At 40.6% G+C, this 18968-nt stretch overlaps 1 long non-coding RNA gene across 1 annotated transcript in view; it reads left to right on the top strand.

Moving 5' to 3' along the window:
- Positions 1 to 18968, top strand: part of LOC138185485 (uncharacterized) — a 356409-nt gene that overhangs the window by 325566 nt on the left and 11875 nt on the right. The window lies entirely within an intron of this gene.

The following is an 18968-nucleotide window of genomic DNA, read 5'->3' as shown; positions in this document are numbered from 1 at the left end:
ATAGCTTCGTCTGCGACCTGCTCACGCCTATGCACTCGCTAGTGCATAGATGCAATGAACGGGTAGCGCACATTGTTGCCCACTCGCGAGCCAACATTCTCAAAGTTTTACAATATCCTCAGCAAAGTTGCTCCAACGATCTAACGAACCAGCAAGATCTTTAGAAGTACAAAAATTACTAATAATTTCAACATTCGAAATATCCTCGTGATTAGTTGTCTAATCGCGATAAGTTGCGAATTACAACTTTAAATCATTCAATTTTTTAAAATTCCATGTATGTAACGTGTTTCACTCGTTATGTAATCGCACGAGAAACTTCTCATCCTTTCGTTTACCCTGAAATTACCGGCACACTTGCACCTCCCATGCCCGTTAGAAGCAGTGAACATTGGCGGACAAACCCGCTCACTATAGTGAAACCTAGTACACTGAAACAACGTTACCGGTAACGCTGTCAGTGGTACGGGGCCGTTCAGCAGACAGGAAACAAAGTGGGCGCATCTTAATGGATTACACTTGTAGGCATCGCCTACTGCGTGTCCGCGGGCCCCTTATATCGCCAATTATAGTGTACGTTCGATGTATAAACACGCTATTTTATTAGCGGGGCCAACGAGCTTCGACGCATGTACACGCGCTCATTTATGCGTACGTGAATTCCTTAACCTTCTCCAGAGCAGCAAAAACGAAATTCCTGTCTGATCTCGAGGCCGATAAAAATTATGTTTACGAAAAATCACGTTTATATCGGCCGATGCGATTGTGTTTAACCATACGTAACCATCGCCAGTATTGCAGATAGTTTAAGAGTGGTCGTTTCTTATTAATTTGATCCTTGGCGTATAACGCTTCCAAGTGTTTTTAACACTGAATTCTTCTTAAATTGTCGGAGAAAAAATATTAAACTGTGCTGGGAATTCGTAGCAAGAGTAACGACTTTGATACTTTTAGAGACGGGCTTTTATTTAACTTTATATCTATAGCTTTCGAATAAGTTTTGCAAAAAACCACGATCAATGAGACGATTGTAATAGTTTAGATGATTCGAATAACCTCGCTTTACTATACGCCAATGGGTTAAAAATCTTCTTACGGATGGAGTAGCGCAAATAAATTGAAGACGGTCAGATTAACCCAAGGTGATCCGGTTAATACGTTACCACGTGTTTTACGCGTCCGAATGGTGGCGTATCGATAGAAAAAAGGCGGCGTGAGCGGCCGGGAGCGGTTTCCAGGCGACTTGAACGCCTGCACAAGCGCTATCGGCGCCCGGCGACGCGCGGCTCGTTCTCAATGGCCCATTGTGTCGTCCGATCGGCGCGAATTTTTCACCGATCCCCGTGGCGGACTCGCGTGGCCGCCCTCGATAGGCAGCTACGGGAATAAATTAACGTGGCAGTTAAACGTATCCGCGCGACGACCGTGCGTATAATCGCGCGCGTGTCGTAACGCGTCCATTGTGCGCGAGAACCGGCTTCGAGACTTCGAGCGCGTCCCGCGACCGGCCAATCGAGTACCGCCTCGTATTTTTGTTCAGTCTGTCGATGCTCTGTCTTTTTTCTTTTTCGATGAACATCGATTTTCAGTCTCCGAGGAAGATACTGTTAAGCGATTACGTGCACGTTTTCGACGTTGTTGTTTGGGGAACCCGATAACCGGATGGAGACTTGGAAAGTATGCAAATAGAAATTATGTTTGGGATATGAATTCCTGTGATGTAGTTTACCAATAAAATACATATATGTGATTTAAATCCATAAGTAAAAGGTTAGGTATTAAAGAATTGCGTTAGAATGATTAAATTGTACCAATGGAGTGAATCTGACGTGCATTGGAATGAATTTGAAGTAATTCACATAGTATTCAGGATCTTGTGAACAGGTAATAGAATATCAAATTGCACAAGATGATTGTATTATACACATAGAAGCAGAGATAACATAGCTTCTTATAAGTAAGCCGTTTAAAAGCCAGAATGATCAACTTCATAAATTGAAAGGCAGAGAACAATGAGATTACAAACTCCGTTTTTCAAAATCGTCTTAAAATTTGCCGTTAGTTATGTCTTGTGTATTACGTTTACTTGTGTATTATTTTGGAATAAACGAACTTATCGAAACACGTACATCATTTGTTCCTAGAACAATTTAATATTAATCGTGTATCTGTATAACGAAATTAAAAAATTGACGAAAAGTCAGATCGGTCGGGTATCTGATGGATTACGTGGCTTCTTGATACTTCGTAGTACGAAGGTTCACAGTTTCTAGTATTTATAAAAGTCAACAAACTGTCAAACAAAATATCTTGAACTGACCGAAGATATAACTACCATTTAGTTTCAGGACCAACGAATACAAATCATCCAAAAATCCCAAAGTCCAACTCGAACACTTAACAACGCGTGTACCTATCTAGAACATGCTCCTTGTGACTTAATCCCCTAAAATCGCACCTACCATCTCCCATCCGACCAGTCAATTAATAATCCAGCCGTGATATCGATCCGGTTCTCTCGAAACTGGCGGCCAATAACTTTTTTCCTGCGGACACGCCTTGCACGCGCGACGGCGCGTACGAATCTCGTATCTGAGGAGGCCTCGTATCGCAAATCTCGCTCGGAGAAGGAGCCCTGGCAGGCGGGCGGTAGTCGCGGTAGAATGGAAGTGGCGAGATAGAAGACGGAAACGCTATCGTTGCGTTCGGGTGACTAAGGGTGCCCCTGACTCCCCCTCGTTCCCCAACGATCGTTCGAATCTCGAATCTCGATACGCGGCGCGAGTATGTCCCGGCTGCTGGCGGCGCGGTTTCGCGCCCGATAAGTTATTCGCCACGGTTTGCTGGCCGGTGATAGGCGGGCGCCAAGACCACCGACCGTCTGGGAATGTGTCCCCCATGAAATCGGGCCTCCGCGGCGCGATTTAAGCGGCACTGCATTATCGAACAATGCGTTCGAGACGGCCACCGCGCGATAGACCGCGAACTCTGTTGTCCGGATCGAACTCTCTCTGCCTCGCCCGGGAAAAGGATCTTTGTCGGTAGTCTGACAATTCGATCGCTATTTTCCAGTCTGTATTTATAGATCGGACGTCCTCGATTTTCACAGGTGGAAGTGAGATGGGAATTGAGAGAAGGCGAGGGTAGAAACGTACGTGTTCTATTCTTGAGAATGGAACAGATTTTCTTTATTCCGTAGGAATGTTGCACTGCAGGCAAAGGTAGAATCGAAGGATGGATATTGCGATATTTGTATTTTTTTAATGGCATGGAGCAGATTTTACGAACTTTTTGTTTATTTTATAGGAATGATAGATTGTAGGTGGAAGTAGATTTCGGGTTGTTTCTCGTAAACTTTGGATAATCACGCGCTCTTCGATCACACGATAACCCGAAGCATTCGATTCTAACATTCTTCTAATATCTGTTATTCCGATTTAGATTTGTGGCGGCACTCAACAGCAAGTACCACCACTCGACACTAACTAGGATTAGACGACGGTAGCGCAGTGGTTAGCGCTCCCCTCCCCCTTCCCCTCCCTCTCATCCCGCCTCTCATCAATGTTACACAGCACCCAAAAAGTAGACTACCGAAGCGTCCTGTTTTGCGACCAAGTTTTCAGGACAGAAAAAACAACTAAAAACAAAATCACGTAAAAGCTCCGCTCCCCTGCGGCTTAAATCCAAAGAATATATTAAAACACAAAAAATGTAAAACGCCGACACATAACATAGTATGGTTATGTCGTACCGTCGCGTATCGGTACTTTTGCCTAACACATCTTATCAAAATTCATAGTTTATTGTGAATACCCAAATGTATTAAAATGTATCTTGGTCTAATAAACGTTATTTAAAAAAAAAAGAAAGCAGTGGTTAGCGCCTTAGGTTACGAACGTTCAGGACCCGGATTCGAATCCTGGCGCCCGTAGTCCGATTTTTCTTCCACGCATCTAAATTAGAAGAAAAATAGCAGCAGTAGTACCCCAGCAGCGACATCTACAGCCAGCGCAACAATTATCACGGACAACACAGCCACACCTCAGATTTTTTATTCATCCCACGTACGTAAAGTAAATACTGCGACAACTAAGCAAATTGTAATTAGTTGTAATTGGAGTTTATTAATCATCAAGTTGGGAAAAATTGTAATTGGATGTAATTGGAGATTATTGATCGTTGAGTTTGGAGGATATATAACCTACGCCTTCCTTTACTCTACATTAATATTCATGTGATTAGAAATACAAATTATAATGTAATCACGTGATCTATTCATATATTTTATAGAAATTAAATAGAAGTTGTTTTACTCGTAGACTCGTAGAAACACCTATTACTTGTCCTAAGCGCATGTAAATCGAACGAAAGTACATGCAAATGAACTCATAATCTTCCACTACTGTGCAACAGATTTCTACGAAATCCAATAAATCTACACCTTATAAAACAGTAACGAGCAAGCTAATCCTAATTTACTAACGAACCACTTCCACCGTAGCAATAACTTCATCTTTATGGAATACAAATTGGTCTAACCAATTTTAATCTTCTGGAATCGACGACGCTTATTTTCAAGTGTCTTCCAATTTAATTATATTCCATCCAGATATGATATCTCCTTAACAACAAGTTATACCCATCGTTTAATACGTTCACTGTCACGGCGGTCATCCGTGACCTACATTTCATTAAATTCTTTTTGGAATTTTAGAATTTTAGTATCACGGACTAAATAAGTTTCACCACTGTGAACAATTTACATAACATCGTGAAAAAATAGCGTCGTATATTTCGATTTATTGCATGCCAGGCAACGCGTTAAAAGAGCAGTTCAACGTTTTTCGTATGTAAAATCTCTCTGATCTATCGTGTGATCGTTGGTCGTGTGGTAATTCAGTTTTTAATTACATGATGAGACAAGAAAGCGGAGCGAAACGGGACGATAAGACGGTTGTAGAGGCCACGAGGCTGGCGGTGCTCGCAGCATTTTTCAACGTAGCAGGCTTACACACCGGGTCAGCGAAGAAGTGGCTTTTTAAGGAGCGTTTTATTTTCGTAACTGGACGCGACCACCGTTAATCCCGACCTTCTTGCCACGCCGATGATCCGTCCGATAAATTCCGCGGAGTCTCGCGCCCAAACGACCGGTACCGTCCTTTTCTCGACCATTATACCGACCTGTCGGGCATTTATTTTCACCGATAACAACAACGTAACGCAGTATCTACTGGCGGGCCAGAGAACGTGGTCGATCGAAAGTCCACAAACGTTTGTAACCTGGAGAACTGGAAGCTCGTGATCCGAAACGAAACTGCTGAATTGAAACATATATCGTGAACCAGCGTACGTACCATTTCGATGTCGAAGGCGAAATTCGAAAAAATTGGAAAGATGTGGAACAAAGCTTTTTATGTAAAGAGATATACGTATGTTGAAACGTATAATGAGTTTTATACGATTGTGTTCGATCGTTAGGATTAGAAACGGATGGTGGGAAAGAGTGTGATTGCCGAGTGCGAACTACAGAGAACACGAGCCATAGCATTAGGGGGGTTAAATATAATTGCTACGGATTTTTATATCGATCTACTTTGCCACGCTGTTGCGTCGAGATTGAGTGCTCGTGTGATTGAAAGCCCGAGAGATAAATGAAGGCAGAAATTAGATAGCTGTGGCTGGTGTGTGTGAGAGCTAATTGAAGGATTCCATTTTTTCTGTCATTTGCATGAGAAATGCGATGGAAACAAGTCGGATCATTTAGCAAGCCAGATCTTTAGAAAATTATGATCACCATTAAGATGTGAAAAATAAAGCGTGATATTATTTTCTACGTATTTGGTGTGAGATTGAATTATCGGCCGATTGAAAGACTATTAAATAAATGAATACATTGCGTTGCATGTATAACGTAATTATTACGTCATAATATGCGTTCGTAAGAAATACACGCAAGGTAAATGCGTGCATGAGTACTGTATTTTTTGTAAATCATCTTCTCGGTACAATCTAGGTGAAGAATGTGAAGTATTCAGATAAACAGTATAACAATCTGCTGGAAGTAGTTTCATCGTTAACACTAGAACTGCACACATCTAAAGTATAAAACTTGTTTCAGAGAAATCAAGAATATGAAAAAATACATGAAGCGACGAAATAAAAAATCGCTTTATCCACATATTTTAACAAAATTTATTGAAATTCTCAAAGATTCACTTTTACAAATCTATATATTTATATGAGAAATTATAAATCAATTAATCCACTGTAGTAGTTCTGGTAGTAAATATAGGAAAAAGATGCATAAGAAAAATCGGAAGAAAAGTTGTATCATACATTTTCTACGTGTCTGACTTTTATACGACTGAAAAAAAGAAGTGACAAAGAAGGATGTGATCCAAGTGGAAAATATTAGGTATAAATGAATTAGAAAGTTGTATTTAAATGATTTTCAAGGCTCCTGGCAGCGAGTACCGACAGGCTCGTGCTCGGAGAGGTAAAAAGTATCAGGATAATCGACACCGTGGCCGGCTCGTTCGGCTTATAATCGACGCGGCTTCGTTAAACGGTGCGCGACGTGCATGGTAATTAAGCGGCGTGGCGTAATCCGCTTTAAAATCACGATAAATCCAGCCCCACCCCCTCGTGTCAACGCTCCTTAAGAACCGTACAATCACTCGCAACAATTATTTCGTATCGGTCGAAAATAACGGCGACTCGATGTCGCTAAATGTCCGTTCGAGTCGAGCAGTTCCAGAATATTTTTTCAGAGATAAACGCTTCCAAATCGAATCGAATCGAAATGCGTGGAAATCGCGAACCAGTTGCTAATTCAATGCACTCGACCGCGTTCCTCATATTTTTAAGTGCGATGTCAGTGATATTTTTCCTTCGATGCGATAGGAAGTATTTGTGGATCTCGTTCGAGTGAAAGAAATCGAGATACATAGGTTGAAATTAATGAGTTAAGTTTGTGTATAAAATACTACGTAATGTACTTAACTTCGTAAGTATCGACTAAGGTACTTAATGTACTTAACTTCATAAGTATCTTTCTATCAATATTCTTGCATCATTAAACGATAAAATACAAAACATCCCTAATGCGTTACGAACCAAGATTGCATTGCTGCAATATCACATTTGCAATTTTTGTTAACCAATTTAGACCATTCAATTCTAGTTTTTAAAGAATGCAAATATTAAGAAAGATTCCAAGGACTTGCGGAATATTTCTTTCGTCCCTATCTTTTTTCACATAGATCTTACAACTTTATAAAACTTGAAGAAGCCGAAGTATTGTAATATGTAGCATGGTGATAAAGTAATTCTTCTGTGTACTTAATGGCTTTCTGTAAAGTATTATTTAAAAAAATGATTATGCTTTTTGATGATTCCGTTTGATCGTTAATAAGTTGATCTTTATCCCTAAATCATAACATTATTAAATAGCAAAAGAAAACCGTAAAAGTTCCTTAAACTTCCAAGTCACACTTAAACAGTCTTACTTCGATTAAAAAAATTCTCTTTTAATTCACTTTTAATTCTTTTGCTAATTACATAAGTTTACGGACGATGCAGCCAATATTTTAGCGAGGGATCGCGAAGAACAATAGCCTCTGCATCGATCGATGCATCCCGATTTCCTAGTTCGTTCTAAGGATCACACCATGTAACGGTTCCTATCGCCGCAGATTCTATTTCATCGGCGTGTATCGCTTCTGGTCGATCGGTTGCCTCCGGTGCTTCGACAGCAGCGTTAAAGATCGACGAACACGATACCTGCCATACAAGGAGCTCATAATCCGGCTAACCAGAGTCGTACAGAGCCACAAAGAACCGTCACAGTCGTCGTATCCGCGTGTCTCTGCCCTTGATTCCTGCAATTTATCAATTATTCAATTTTTCAATGATTAATCGTCGCCTCGGTGATCTGTGCTAAGAGACGATGTCGATTTAAATCGAGAATCTCGACTCAGAGAGGCAAAAGATGGATAGAAAGACGTCGAAAGACGTGGTCTGACGGCTACATTCGTTCTACAGTCAATCGCTCGCGTTGGATGTTGAGCGACGAGCGGATATCCACGATCGGACGTAAGTATGTGCGATCTATTCCCGTGCTTCGACATCCGGCAAGATGGTTTCGCCGTGGAAACGAATAACGCGCCGCGATTAAATCTATGGGCCTGCCCGTCCACGACTTCCTCTCGATGTTCTCTAGACTCTGGTTTCTTTCTGCAAGATCGACTCAAGAAAATGCAAAACGGAAGAGTTAAATGGACCAAGTGATAAGTGATAGAGCAATCTACATATGTAGATTTTTTTATTCCGAAACGCGATCGTTTGGAAGATCTGTTTTGCCAGAGAATATGGAATTTGGAATGTGGAAATACGAGACTTATAGCAAATTTGAGTAACAGTTTATTTATTGATGCTTGAGATGAATATTTGGTAGCTTATTGCGATTACCTAACGGATATTTAGTAATAAATTTTTGTCCATTTATATAATAGTTCGTCCATTTTTCTTACAAATATAATGTAAATATGTATATATAAATGACAATGTGTTTTAATATTTAGAAGAATATTTAAGAATAGAAATTTCTGTGCTAGAATTTAATTCTATCTACAGTTTCCACGGTTTAAAAATTCTGTCATTCCTAACATTTTATCTTTGAATACTTCAATTACTTTTCTTCTTCACCTGAATGGTGAGTAATTAATCAGTGATACCTGCTTAGTAGAATTCCATCGGAGCTATAAAAACAACTGTATCGAGAGTGACACCAAATTTCTTATGAATCCAAAGATAACGAATCCCAGGACTGAAAGCATAATCGATCAACAGATAAAATTGCTATTAGAAAAGAGAAAGCGATTTTAGAGGAATGTTAGGTGTCCCGAATATGCGGTGCACTTACTTATCGATTTCACGTTTTCACAATCGCCATAAACTATCCTAAACCAAACCTATGCCGGTGATAATAACAGGCTGTCGGATAAGTTTGTACGAAAGATGATGGACAGAGGATAGATTTGCAAGTTCCTCCAGATTTATACGCAACGTTTTATAGTTAGAAAGTATCAATTTGGTCCGTGTAGTTCGAAGTAAACGTTTAAACTCTTGACTTTCTCTCCCGTGGATCTAATGAGCGCCATGTGACGAGTTCATTTCGAGTTACACGTTTGTTCTCTCGGGGAGTCGAGATCTTAATGCGGACAAACGGAGACAGAAAATGCGAAAGAGAGAGAAATTGAGGAAAGGAGACTGATCAATTTCAAGGACTAGCGAAAACGAATAATGTATCGGTCGTTTAACACAAGATCTGATAGAGGCCGTGTTCAAAGGTGGTATATGAACCTGCCACGCTCTCCTGATACCAAGACTTTCGGATTATGTAAATTATTTCGCACCGTTCCAGCCCCTCGTGCTTGGAAACGAAACGCACTTAAAAATTCGGCAGATTTTTATCATTTGGATCTTGCGTACGACAGATTTACCTGCAACCTGAAGATCATGTTAGTAGACTGAGAAAACAGATTGCAAAAATAGATTGTAAAATATGCACTTCGGTGGTATCTGGGTTGCCGGTGACATTTTTAGTCGACGATTTAGAAAAATCTCGGAGTTCTACGAATTCGTAGTTCCGTGCATTCCATGTGCTCGAAGCAATTGCTTAATTGTCACTTTCACGAAGAAACATGTTCAGGGCGAATTAATTCTGGCGACTACGGACAACAAGCTACAGTTTGTTATACTTATGTAAATAGAAATTTTCCTTATAATTTGATATAATGCTATAACACAATCACATGCTATCATCAAAGAATCGATGAAACTTGGTTTGAATTGAGAAAATCACTGATTGGTTTCGTCCAAATACGCATATCAAATCTTCCATCATGAAAAATGCTTCAACTTCTTACAAAAAAGTTGTATTAACCAGAAATATCGTATGGAAAAGATAATTTAAATCAGTTCGTATAGACACTAAATGGAAGTAAATTAGAATCCAATCAGGACGCTGTGTAGACAATCATTAAAATATCGAAAGACTTATCTGATTGAACTACCATAAAAAATCATAGTACCAATTTATTTTCAGCAAACTTTCAAATTTCCTCCGCCGAATAATAAATTTATAATCTCAGAAATAATGAAAACAATTATCCCAGCATAATCAAGCACGTCATTGATTAAATCGCAGCTCGATGCAACATCACACATGCACGCGGAAATGAGGAATACGTGTGTTCGGTTGAGTTGAGTGCTAGAGCACTGGAGGCAGCGTGTTCCACTGAAATTATTATAGCACCACGGCCACGATATCTCGACGTAGACGATACATACGTGGCAATACGCCACGATTCCTCGGCGTTGCGTGTGGGTGACCGGAGCGGGCACGAGCGAGCCACGCACACGCGCGACCTGCCGCAGTCTGCGTGAGCGTTAACGCGCCGAGAGGGCACACCCGCGCCCGAGGCACGCGCGCTCCGTGTACACGCAATCCACGCTGCACGACAGCCATCGAGGAAACCGTATGGCTGCTCTTGAGATCCGGCGGAAAAGATCAGGTGGTTGATGAGCAACTGAAGTAACGTATGAAAGGATTCTACATTTTTTAAACAGAAAAATGTGTTTCGTACTTTATTTCTGTAAATACTCGAAAGAGAAAATTTCTATTACTAATAAAAATAGAATATGTAAAATCTCGCTCAAGTCACGATTATAATACAGGTATTACTTTTTCAATGTGTGAGGGGGTTACAAAATTTCGATTCGCTATATATACACATAGAAACCTAATGTTGGTGACAAACATCTGTTTGGAAATTTCAAAATTTCACACAGTTCCAAGAATCGTAAAATATTTCCGTTGCTAATAAAAGTAGAATAAAGCCTTATTCGAGTCACAGATAAATGTGGAGATTGTAAAGAATCGTGCAATATTTCTGTTATTAATAAAATTAACATAAAATCTCGCCCAAATCATCGTCACATCATACATGTAATTTTTACCATGACAAAGGGGGTTGACAGTCCTCTATTTACTATATTCACAGATAAAGATCTACTAGAGGCAAAAATTCGTGTACACTTTAAAATCAGAAATCACCAGATTTCCAAGAATCGTATTTTTATCGTAGCCAAAAACGCGGACAAGACAGAGCCAGCTCGTGGTCACAGATTATCGGAGCGCGAAACCTTTCCGGAGCCACTTCCCCGGCTGACGGCAAGCATTTCGCGGTGCTCGCACGAGGTCGCTCGCGCGCTCACAATGCACGCGCGAGCGCGTAATTTATACCGTACGATTTCTATGATTTAGTGCGGCAGCTCGGGCCTTTCTTAAGTACCTTGTGCCTGACGTGTAACCATTTGTTACGTTCCTAAAAGTGCCTGTAGAGCGTTGCACCGCGTCGTTGCGCGTATTTATTAAAATAGCAGGTAGACGCAGGTAGAAGCGTGGATGGAAGAACAACAAAGAAACCATAGGCAACCGGATAGAAGCAGGAGCAAGATGGAAATTGAAAGGAAAAGGGGAGGGGGACGGCGAATAGACGAGGGTGGGAAAAGAGGAAGGGAAATAAAGGAGAAAGAAAGGTGGAAGATACGGCGTAGAGTAAAGTTTCTTCCTGCTCTCTGTCTGTCTCTCCCTCGATGCTGAGTTTATACTGGTAGTACTAGTCCCATTAGTCGGTCCAGGGATCTGCTGGCGCTCATAAGTTAGCAACGAGCTGCCGCTGTTGACTTGCTCTTTGAGTAAGTACTACTCGACTACTCCCCCGCGAGATAGCGGGCCTCGTGTTCTTCCAGCCTGTCGTTCCCTCTTCTCCCCACGATCGTTTCGTCTCCCTTTCACTACTGTTCGATATCCAGGTTTCCATCTCGTTTTCAGTATCCACCGGTGGCTAGATGTCCTTCGTCTCGTCGCGAGGATATCGCTGGAATAGGATAGGAGGCTCTTTTATTTTTGTCCACTCTTTTCTTCGTCTTCTTCCTTTTTTCTTCTTTCTTTTTAATGCTTTAGCTATGTTACTCTGTCGTGGTTGGTTGTTCGTGTTCGATATTTTGTTTTTCGGTAATTCTGAGGTAGGATCTCTTTGGTGTGTGTACATATATGTGTGTAGGATCGAAGGAACGTGCATTAACGTCTTACCAAGGAATTTATTAGATTCCTCCGATATTCCAGCACGGTGATTTCTAAATATAGGTGCGCGGGCGAAAAGCACCGCTCGAGGAGATCCTGATCGCCGAGGACGACCGGGTATGCTGACGATAACGAGGACGATCGGGCTAGTTTGTTGTCACTTGTTTCCTCGTTACGACGCGACGGCTGGATTGCCGGTGAATTGGCCTTAAGTGGATTAGATCGCGTTTCTGACACGATCGATTAAGCTGACGTGAGGCCTGATCAGTATGCAGGTGTTCGATCCATGGAAATAATTTTTAAGTAGGTAAAAGTACAAGTGAAGCATCTATTGATTGACGCCTCGATATGTTAGGGCTTGAAGTACAGTAGTTCGGATTAAATTGTATTATTTCTTAAATCCAAGATATTTTTCGAAGATTACAAATTTTTTAAAGCTTGAATTTTAAAAATTCTAAAAATTGGAGGCTCTAAATTCTGCATAAAAGAAGATAAATGTTCTATGTTTTTTTTCAATAATAACAATAATTCTTCAGCATTTGTTCTTTAAGATATAGTTTAAGATATATTTGTTCTTTAAGATAAGAAGCAGTGTACTTAATATAAATAGCGAGGAAAAGAAGCCAATATTAATATATATATCGCATCTATTAATATCATTTAGCAAAAGCGAAGATATTTTGTACGTCACTTCCAATATTTCTTTTATCCTTTTTTTAAAAAGCAACGCATGAAATCCATTTAATTCCCAATTTATTATACATTAATATGGCACGTTGGAGCGTTAAAACGCATCCTTTCCTCTCGTGACTATCGGCAGATCGATAAATCATGAGGCAGGCCACTTGACACACGTTTCTCCGGCCCCCTCGTTCGGGATCGGCCGATCGATCGTTCGCGTTCGGTAATTACATCGATTACATTCCAATTACGTGGTTGGTCGGGCGCCACCGATCGCGCGAAGAAAAACCTCGCCACTCCCGTGACCACAACTTAGGACGTGTTAATCTTCGAAGCTCCCACGTGTTCGAACGTTATACGATTATTATTTGTTCGGAGAAAAGAAAAAAGAATTGACGTCTTGTTTAAAGTCGAAAGCGAGCCGTTCGCGAGAGAATATTTCTAATTGAATGTCAAGTGGTTACGCATCAAGCGTACAATGAAGCATTGTAACTGCGTGGAGAATTGTGAAACTTTTGACTTGCATGACACGACTTGTACGCTGAACGATTTACGAGATACTAGGCAACGAATATCGTGTTTTCTATGCTTATTCGTGAAATATTCGCGCCTCGGTAACGCAAAGATATTAGCACGTCAGTCATAAAATGTTAATAATTCCATTTCTTCTTGTTACTCGATTCTATTGAAATACGACTACGGCCCTTTCTAATATTATTTTTATCTGAAATTTCTCTATTTTAATAACAGAAATATGTATTTTCATACGTTTCTTCTTCCTTTAATTTGCTTCTTCGTTTAATTTCTTCTTTGGTTTTATTACCCCAAACGCACAAAGTCGAAAACACGATACTTAGAAATTGATGCGCCAGATTCCGTCGGTAGCGGCGAATGTATATAACTATTTCATGGATAATCAGCGAGTTCACACTTCTTCTCGTACCATACGTTCTTTCCTCTCAATCAGCTTTTTCTCCCCATCTAATTTCCGACTTACATTCAATCAACTTATTTGAAAGCGAGCATTTCTCTCATTAGTCTCATCTTGCCTACGAAAGATTATCCCGGAACCACGCCTACTAATAAGTATCTCTTTTAAACATTACTTAACCCATCAACGAGACACCATTACACACGTACGACGAAACAAAATCGATATATTATTTTTGCCTGTTGACTGGTTCAATTAAATGCAATAGCGACGACATGGCGCTGGATTCATTTCCAACTGGATAAACCGAATAGAAAAATCTCATTGACACCTGTAATTATCGCGCGAGCAATTATCCGCGGTGATATGGGCGTTTCACGTAAGATCAGAGAGGAACGGGTTCATGCCGATTCTTATCGATGATCTTCGTACCTTATCGGCCAACTCATTTTCTTAGATACGCCAACGCTGACTGTATTTAATTACGAACCAATGAGTCGGTGGCTTATTACCCCCGCGGCCGTATCATAGTGTTAGAATTGAAATCAATCTTGCTGGAGATCGATTAAAAGCGATCGCGGGTTGGTCACGGGTGTCCGGCGGAATCGATTTTGTTTTTCGATTTAGCCGCGGCGGGGAAACTGGCTGGTACGATTATTAGGTTCCCCGATAAAAATATTAAGCGGGAAATTATCGACTGCATAAAATGTGCGTGATTAAAACAGGGTGGGGGACCACCAGTGGGGTGAAATCGAGATCGTATCGAGCCATCGATAATTAAACCGCTGATTTATGCGTCGTATCCGACGTTGTCTTGGCCCAAGTTTGAATTCACGGTAAAACGTACGTTTGTACGAATCGTGTATAAAAGGAGAAGGATGTTGAATTTGAAATATAATATTCCAGGGAGGAAAGTAACGATGCAGTGAATTGAAGCGAGGTGTTAGAAGAATTAATCCTCGATGTGAAATTTCTTATTTTGATTTGAAAACGAGGAACCAATAATTGCAGTACGCAGATTACTCTATCTAAAGCTAATTTTAAAACATATGAACAGGATATCTACAGGGTGGTTGGTAACTGGTGGTACAAGCGGAAAGGGGGTGATTCTACGCGAAAAAAGAAGTCGAAAATATAAAATAAAAATTTTTCGTTTGAGGCTTTGTTTTCGAGAAAATCGACTTTGAATTTTCGTTCGGTATGCGTGCACTTTATCACGTCTCATTATAACGGATCTCACTATAAATCGTTGTCTCGATGGAAAAATTAAAAGAAAAAAAAAGTTAAAAAAAAATTTTTATTCTATATTTTCGACTTCTTTTTTTCGCGTAGAATCACCCCCTTTCCGCTTGTACCACCAGTTACCAACCACCCTGTATAATCGAAGTTATAAAGTGTTAGTTCTAAGACTGTTGCGTATCTTAGTTGTTTGAAGATGTCAAAATCCTTTAGAGTTCTTCTCAAGACGTAACACGTAGAAAAGAATTTTTTCATTGAAAATCGGAATACAATTTCCAAAACATCGATAATATCGATAATAGGGAGATTATATGTAACTTGTATTTCTTCTGTAACTGGCTTATGAACGATAATATTACATATTTCTATGAGTTCCTTGTAGTATATAATGTATTTGCTTGATTGCCTTCTAAACCATATCTGCACGATTGCTTTATAATTTATGACGTATTTATAGTCTTTTATTAGATTTTTATGCAAGCCGTACATAATTACACCGCAGCATTTTTTTCACATTACGAATCACGCTTATTCAGAATCGTTCCGCGTACGGGTTTCTGGAAACACCTTCCACAGTAATGAACGATTGGCGAGTTAACAGTGTCGATAAACCGACGATCTTAATGTTCGATCGCTCTCCGAACACCAAACGTCGCAGTGAACGGTTTCAGCGGATAAAGTGGTTCAATTAATAGCGCAATAAATCCAAAGATCGACTGGTTTCGCGAGCGGAGAAGTCTCATAACCATACAGGTACCCATATTAAATACTCTGGCGGATATAAACATGGAACAAAGCACGGCTCGAGCGAACTCAAAGACACGAAAGTACCTGCACGCGCCACAATTCACAATGGAAAACGCAGTATCTCGAACGAGGCTAAATAGTATTCGTGGCACCGATACTAATAGATAGATATCTATCGTATTTGTGAAATAATATAAGGGCAGAAGCGTTACCAATCAATGAATTTAGAAATCTGCCGAACGTAAAGATGAAATAATATAAATTATATCATAAGATTATGTTAATCGATTCTTTGCAATGATGCTATATAGAAGTTCTAAAAATGATTAAAAAATTAATTATTAAAATTAAATTATTTGCAGTTCCGGTTACCTACGCTAGTTTTTTCCAGAGATATTAAAATCTCATTCAGTTGTAACATATTATAAACAGCACACTGCGTTCGCGTTACAGTTTGATATCAATTAATTATGAAAATGTACAAACACGACTAAGATATGGGCTTTCAACAGTATCCAATCGAATACCAGCAGACCAGCAGACCAGCAGACCAGCAGAAATAGGACGAATCGTATAGGAACGTAAAAATTAGAACTAGTTAAATTAGCAGTATCTAACGTCTTTGAAATATTATCAAAAAATGTCAAATGGATAGCCTCTATGCACAGTAAACATTTGCAACCCTCTTAACGGGTCGCCATTAAAATCTGCTCGTCAATCTACAAGGTCCATTAAAATATCGGCAGAATCGCCGATCGAATACGGAAAACTCGTACGCTCTATCAGCATATATAGGTACAAGGGTGTGCATATCGTGGCGCGGAAGGTAGCGTCGAGCGTCATCAGGCAGGCAAACAGGCAAGGCAAGCTCAAAGAGGCTCGTGCTATCAATGAGAAGTGTTTTACAATGTAGAACCAGTAATGGCGCGTCGAGCAGGGCACCGCACTGCGGGCGATATGCAACAAAACAATTACTAAATCCGCTTCGTTAGCCACCGCCGACTCTCTGGTTGCCTGGCGTTTCTCCGTTGCACGCCACCATAAGTTAACCGGCGACGGGGACTCTCGCGGCCGGCTCGCTCTAGCGTTCTCTGTTGCGTTGTTACTTTGTTACCGGTATCGAAGCTGCTCCAGGACTCGCGGAGCTAATAGGCTGCCTGTAATTTTAATTAGATCAACACCCGACACTGTATCCCCTTTCGAACCGTGTACGAAGATTTTTGTCGGACCAACAATTTTTATTCTTCGATCTTGAACGTGTTCGTGGCTATCCTTCTATTTATACCGAGGCTGGATCGCTTGGAAATTAACGATACACTCCGTGGATGAGTATTGTAGAAGTTTGTGATGTTATATGATATAACGTGAAGGATAAACTAGCGAGAAAGAATGTCATAGCGATGGAGTTCACGGAGATTTCAACGCAACGCCCGCATAGGAAAGATATTGAAAGTTGGAATGTAGGATAGTTTACTTAGCAAAATATGTAGAATCTTTTAACCAAATGAGATGTGTTAACTCGAATTGTCAATTTCTTGGACATGATAATTCCTTTATTTCAGTCATTTCATCTCTCTTGAAGATAAATCACATGCGTCATATTTATACTTGCGACAGACTAAAACCAAACTAACATAAATTGATCTATACTTACCAACTTTTAATTCCGCGGTTACCAAAGTTCCTGCCTAAAAGACGATCCGAATAATAAGTCAACGAACGTGAAAAAAGATATTCGCGAAGAAGAAGAAGAAGATGAAGAAGCAGAAGAAGAAGAAGAAGAAAAACAGCGTCAGTCTCGATCTTCCTTTCGTTTCAACCATGAAAAGGAGTTAATATTCCAAGCAACTATTCAGCATAGCATTGAACAGAGAAACTAAAAAAGTGTTGTAACGATAGAGAGATACGATTGGGTCAAAAATCGTTCAAGGAGCGCAGCAGGGTTAACCTGAATTTTCTTCGAAAGCAGGAAATCAAGACTGCTTACACAACCAGGGAGTGTTAACCTCTAGAAATCGCCTTAATTACCCAATTCCTACCAAACAGCCGTTAACACCGTCAATGTTATCGTGGCGGTGTATCTCTAAATCATTGCCCGCTCCAATTCATCCGTCAGAGGAACGTTTCATTTAGCGGGGAGCTGCTTGCATCGGCGTTTCCGCGTACGAATAAACGTACGACAATTTATTTCCATAGAATGGCGGAGAGTTTGAGAGGCTGATTGGCGCGAAATCACGGCCGGCCGCAGAGAGCGCGCGGCGCACACGTGGACATGGGAAGAAAATCGCAGTGGCTGGAACACTTGGGGGGAGAAGCAGGCCGCGTATGGGGTTTTGTGCGGACCGCCGATTACCGATACCGCGTAATTTATTGCTCCTTATTCGCGAAACGTGACGCCGGGCTCTCCGTCTCGTAAAGTGCTTCCAGTTCTGAGTCACGGGGCCCGGCTTCGGATTTTTGTCCAATCGGGAATGTCGATAGCTCTGTGGCGCGCGCGGCCGCCGCGGCACCGTTCAACTCGAACGAGCTACGGCCACAGCACCACCGATCTGTAAACGCGTCTATATACGAATACAGACACGCGTACCAGCCTAACACGGCCGATCGTCAAAGATAAAGACACAATAACTTTCTAATATTCGCCTAGGAACACTCTGATTCTCAAGCGATCTCTACTATTTCCACGTTGTTTCGATGTTTTTGATCGAATGGCGGTGGGGCGGTTGAAAAATAGAGATAATTGTCTCGTAGTTAGATATATGCGCTTCGGGATTTAGGAACACGGAATTTATGAAAGGCAGTTTCTATTCATTCGCCGCTTTAGAATCGAAAACGAAACGAAAATTTCACGAGACACGACTGTTGTTAATGAGCGACAATGTCTATTGTGTTGATAATGATGTTGAATTTAACTTTATCTTTTTTCCGCCTTTAAACAAAGTGCTTTATGAGAATGTTTCTGGATTTACAGGGTTAAAGCGAGCATGGGCTCGTCGTTGTCATAAAACAATTGAAATATCGCAGTAAAAATACATTCGTCTGTTAGGGAACAAATAATTCATCTAACTATTTATGATAATCATGATGATGACGAGTTGAAATAAGTGGAACCAACAGAACTGTATTTAATCGGATATTAACTATATAAACGGAGTTCTACCAATGTCGAAAACTTCATCCTCTCAAACCGTGCAATCTTAAACCCTCTCACCTCAAAAT

Source organism: Bombus flavifrons, chromosome 12 (genome assembly GCF_040668555.2).
Source record: "Bombus flavifrons isolate JBK064 chromosome 12, iyBomFlav1_principal, whole genome shotgun sequence".
Taxonomy (NCBI): Eukaryota; Metazoa; Arthropoda; class Insecta; order Hymenoptera; family Apidae; genus Bombus; species Bombus flavifrons.
This window is presented reverse-complemented; position numbering and strand designations above follow the sequence as displayed.